General features: G+C 40.6%; 1 protein-coding gene across 1 annotated transcript in view; it reads right to left on the bottom strand.

Moving 5' to 3' along the window:
* CC2D2A (coiled-coil and C2 domain containing 2A) overlaps positions 1–5,699 on the bottom strand; it is a 139,567-nt gene that overhangs the window by 127,927 nt on the left and 5,941 nt on the right. The gene's annotated exons all lie outside the window — the stretch shown is intronic.

Here is a 5,699-nt window from a genome sequence, read left to right as displayed (position 1 = left end):
CAGGAATGCTATAGGATAGAGAGGGTCATGGGTTCAAGGTCAGAGGCTGGGGTGGTAGCACTGAGCAACAAGCCAAACCCATGAGAAGTTTGGGGAATGAACCATCAAGAGGGAGTCTAAGAATTGGATCCAGGTGAGCAGACTTGGTTGGAAGGATGTGGTGGCTGTGGTATGGGGGTAGTAAGTGAGCATACAGAAACCAGAGCATGGCCGTGAGTAAAATACAGAGAGCACTGTACCTTCCCTGGGCAACTGTAAACCATTCTCTTTAAAGACCAATCAGAGTTAAGATTTGCTGGTATAGAATGATGCTGTAGTGCAGCAATTAAGAACACAGGTTCACTTAGTATGATAATCTGAGGGAACTATATTCAATATCCTGGTTTATCAAACCATAGTGGAAAAGAATATGAAAAAGAATATATATATATGACAAACACTTTGCTGTACAGCAGAAATTAACACAACATTGCAAATCAACTGTACTTCAATGAAATAAATTTTAAAAAAAGAAAAAAAAAAGAACACAGGTTCCTGAGGTCTGTAGACTGGTGTTTGCGTTCTGGCTCCACCACCTCTAGCTGTTGGTTCTCTCTGAACTTTAGTTTGCTAAATTATAAAACAATGCCTGATGACAGGACTCTTCTGAGTAATGTAATGCATGTAAAGACCTCAGCATGGTGCCAGCCATATCATAACACTCAAAAGAGGTAATTATTTTTGTTAGTTATTTAGCATCAAGTTCTTCTTCCAGCTGGAGAAGGCGACTAGGTATGTGCCAGACCCTATGTGCGGTGCTTTCTGTGTATCATCTGATTTCACTGTCATAACAGCTGCACGAAGCCAAGGCTTTTATGATCCTCATTTTTATCAACATAAACAAGGCTCCTGTGGCTGAGGGAGACTGGGCTGCTGCTCAAGGTCCCAGGACTAAAAGTAATAGCGAGTAGTAGTGAGTCTGATTTCAGTTTCTATGGGTTTCAAGGAATGTTTGCTGACTTGAAATGTTGTTTATTTCTCTTAATCTTGGGCAATGTACTGGGATATGAGTAAGAAAGAGAATGAGGAATCTTGATGGAAATCTTATCAGAAAGCTTGCTGTGTGCCTCAGAACATGGTATTAAGCTCTCAGGGTTCAAAGCTGTCAGATTTATCATCTGGTTTTCTCCCTTCCTCCCTCCCTCCCTTTCTTCCTTCCTTCTCTCTCTCTCTCTCTCTCTCTCTCTCTTTCTGAGGGAGAGGAGGATGCCTCAGGTAAACGAATAAGTGCTTAGAGAAGAAAAATATAATGAAATCATATGAGCTTAAAAAGTTCCACAGCTTTCTTAGCATAAACTTTCTTGCTTGAGATAGGGAAACCACCGAATCTGAGGTTTTGCCTAGAGAAATGTAGGTAAGTAGCATTTATAAAATGGTCATGAGAGACAGCCTCTTGAACCATTTAGTGGTCTTAGCCCAAGTTGGGGGGGGGTGGGAGGTGCCAGGATGGTTCCACATATGAAAATCAATCAGTGTAATACACCTCATTACCAGAACAAAGGACAAACACCACATGATCATCTCAATTGATACAGAAAAAACATTTGACAAAATTCAACATTCTTTTATGATAAAAAACATTCGACAAACTAGGAATAGAAGGAAATTACTTCAACATGGTAAAGGCCATATATGAAAAGCCCACAACTTACATTATGCTCAGTGGTGAAAAACTGAAAGCATCTCCTCTAAGATCAGGAACAAAGGCAGGGATGCCCCCCCCCCCGCCCCCAACTTTGCTTCTATTCAACATAGTACTGGAAATCCAAGCCAGAGCAATTAAGCAAGTGCTATGGACAGAATGTTTGTGTCCTCCCTGAATTCATATGTTGAAGTTTATGTCCCAGTGTGATGCTATTTGGAGATGGGGCCTTTTGGAGGTGATTAGGTCATAAGGGTGGAACTTTCATGAATGGGACTAGTTCCCTTATGAAAAAGACCCCAGAGAGCTTCTACTCTGCCCCTTCTACTGTGTGAGAACACAAGAAGACAGCCACTTATGAAACAAAAAGCAGGCCCTCCTTACCAGACACCAGATCTGCTGGTGCCTTTGTCTTCGACTTTTCAGGCTCCAGAACTATGAGAAACAAAATTTCTGCTGCTTATAAGCCAACCAGTCTATAGTGTTTTATATTAACAGAGCAAACAGACTAAGACAGTAAGAAAAAGTTACAAAAGGCATCCAGATTGGGAAGGAAGAAGTAAAATTATCTCTGTTTGCAGAATACATTGTCTTATATAGAGAAGACCTTAAAGAGTCCCCTCCCACACACAAAAAATGTTGAAACTAATAAGCAAATTCAGCAAAGTTGCAGCACAGAAAATCAATATGTAGAATCAGTTGTGTTTCTATCCACTAACAGTGAAACATCTAAAAATGAAGCTAAGAAAGAAATTCTATTTACAATAGCATGAAAAGAGTAAAACACTTAAGAATTAACTTAACCAAAGAGGCAAAAGACTTGTATGCTGTAAACTATAAAAAACTGTTGAAAACATTTAAAGAAGACACAAACAAATGGAAAGTCACCCCACGTTCATAGATTGGAAAACTTAATATTGTTAAAATGTCAATACTACCCAAGGCAATCAACAGATTTAATGCAATCCCTATCACAATCTCAATGGCATTTTTCTTATGAAAAGAAAAGTTCATCCTAAATCTCACATAGAATATTAAGGTTTCCTGAAATAGCCAAACCAGTTTTGAAAAACAACAAAATTGGAAGCTCAGGCATCCTGATTTCAAAACATATTATAAAGCTACATCCATTAAAACAGTGTGGTACTGGCATAAAGACAGACATATAGACCAATGGGATAGAATATAGAACCCAGAAGCAAAACCATGTGTATGTGGTCAAATAATCTTCAACAAGGATGCCAAAACCACTCAATGGGGAAAATACAGTATCTTCAACAAATGGTGTTGAGAAACTGGCTATCCACATGCAAAACAATGAAGTTGACCCTTACCTTACACAATAAACTCAGAAAGGATTAAAGACCTAAATGTGAGACGTAAAGTTACAAAACTCCTAGAAGAAAACACAGAGGAAATCTTCATGACATTGAGTTTGTTAATGACTTCTTGAATGTGACACCAAAAGCACAGGCAACAAAGGCAAACACAGACAAGTGGGACCACCTCAAACTTAAAAACTTCTTCGCACCAAAGGACACAATCAATAGAATACAAAGACCAACTGTGGAATGGGAGAAAATATTTGCAGTTCCCTTTGGATCTAATTTCCTTCTTCTTCCTCTTGCTCACTGTCTGTCAACCACTCTGGCATCCTTGTTCCTTAAATACACCAAGCACACTCTTGCTTTAAGGCCACTTTCCTCAGGGGTCTCACATTTCCTTCAGGCCTCTGCACAAACGTCTCACCGGAGAGGGCGTCCCCTGATGACCTTTCATAAAACAGCAACCCTTCCTCTCACCTCCACTGTAGTCTCGTCCAGCCAATTCTTTATTTTCTCTGTAGCACTTCTCACCACTGGCCATACTGTATATTTATCATATTTTTTTTTGATTTGCTTTCTCTTTTTCCCTCTAACCCCCCAGCTGGAATATAAACTCTGTGGGGGCATTAAGGCCTTTTATTCTTGTCCCTACTTTGCAAATAAAGAAACTGAAGTTTAAGGAGGTGGGGAAACTTGCCCAAGCAAGTAAGAAAGTAACAGGTATAGACTGGTACACACACTTGTCTGACGCCAAAGACCGAGGCCTTAACGGATACAACTGTATTGCTTTTCTGTCACAAGCTTAATAAAGAGATGGGTGGAGAGCTCTCTGAGTGGGCACCAAAGCCTGGGAGTGCCCAGGTGGCCACAAGGCATTCAGAGGCCAGTAGCAATCAACCAGGGTGGAGGCACATTGGGGAAGAGTGGGAGTAGAATTGGAAAGGGCCAGATCACATAGGGTCTCAGAACTCAGAACAAATAAGAGTGTGGATTTTATGTGATGCTCATTACAGATTTCTGAGTATAGTTTTAAAGAAAGACGAATGTGGTGGTTTAAATATATGCCCATAAATTTCTTTGACACACCTCTCTTTAAAGGTGGAGCCAAATTTCCCTCCGCCTGAAGATGGGCTGGACTTAGTTTCCTGCTAAGTGGGTGGGTGATTTCCCAGGTCTTATATTTCCTATAAGACAAGGCTGCTCCTGGACGCACTATTTTCTGCACACATTCGGGTGTTTTAGAGCCCTCTGTTTGGAGTCCTCTCCCGCCAACACTCTACCACAGAGACACCTGCACATCCTCTATTGCTTCTGCTCTGTGCCTTGCCCTTCCTGTCTCAGGTCGAGACTCCTCGTGTTGCTCATTCCTTGCACTCTCGCTCTAACGTGTGTTGGCATGCTGAATGAGACCTATTCTGCTCTCTTGACCACATGGCTGACTTTCTGCTGGTCTTGACCTCTCGTTTCTAACTGATGCCTGTCTACCCAGGCTTCTAATCCATCAGGTGCCCCACCTCACTCCCAGGGATTTTCTCTACGTCTTGGCCCACCAGTGCTGCCAAATCAGCAACAGCCTCCAGCTCTGCCCTGAGCTGCCCAGAGACCGGCTGGTCATGACCTTGCTCAGGCAGGTACATCTTAGCCTTGTACTGTTCTTTCCTTCTTTAAATCATAAATTGTGTTTTTTTATTTTTTCCTTTTGGACTAATGCATAGATTGCCTATTATCTCACTCTAACACACCTTAGTTACTGTGTATTTATCTATTTAAAATACTAGTGCATACTATTTAAATATTTAAAACTGTGCACACTATTTAAAATATTTCCACATCCTTTTCTTGATTTGATCCTTACAATCACCCCCATGGTGACAGCGAAGAGTATTTCTCCCATTTTAGAAAGAAGGAAAGAATTCATTTTTCATTATGCTACAGAGCCTTTATTACTGGCCGTGCTCTCTGACATTTTTTTTTTTCTCTTGATTTTAAAACAACTACTTAAATATTCAATAGTTGTGCTATGGAAGGAATTGTGTCCCCACAAAATTCATACGTTGAAGCCCTAACCCTCAATGTGACTATATTTGGAGACAGGGCCTCTAAGGAGGTAATGAAGGTTAAATGAGATTATATGGTGGGACCCTAATATAATAGGATTAGCATCCTTATAGGAAGAGACACCAAAGTGAGCACACAGGGAGATGCCAGCCACCTACAAGCCAGGAAGAGAGGACTCACTGGAAAGTGACCACACAGGCACCCTGATCTTAGACTTCTAGCCTCCAGAATTGTGAGAAAATAAATGTCTGTTGTTGGAGCCACCCAGTCTATGGTATATTTTGTTATGGCAGCCTGAGCACACTAAGGCAAACTGTAATCTTCAATAATGAATAATTTTACCCATTTAGAAAATGAAGCAACTATACGGGATAAAGTTATATATAGGATAAAGTTTGGTTCTACTTTACTAACTGGTAACAGTTCTACTGTGCTATTGCTCTTGGATGGGAACCACATTTTTCTTAGGGTTGGACTTCAGATGAACTTGCTTCCAAAGCCCTCTAATTTCCAATAGTTACTTTATTCCCCAGCTCAGCTGCAGAAAAATAGAGTAATAATTATGTAACAATTGAAAAGTGTAACACGCCTTCTTCTCTGGTCTAATCCACTGTTCAAGAAAAGCAACAAGTGAG

This window comes from Lipotes vexillifer, unplaced genomic scaffold (assembly GCF_000442215.2).
Source record: "Lipotes vexillifer unplaced genomic scaffold, Lipotes_vexillifer_v1.1 scaffold1653, whole genome shotgun sequence".
NCBI classification, from domain to species: Eukaryota; Metazoa; Chordata; class Mammalia; order Artiodactyla; family Lipotidae; genus Lipotes; species Lipotes vexillifer.
The sequence above is the reverse complement of the archived record's forward strand: the minus strand, read 5'-3'. Positions and strand labels throughout refer to the sequence as shown.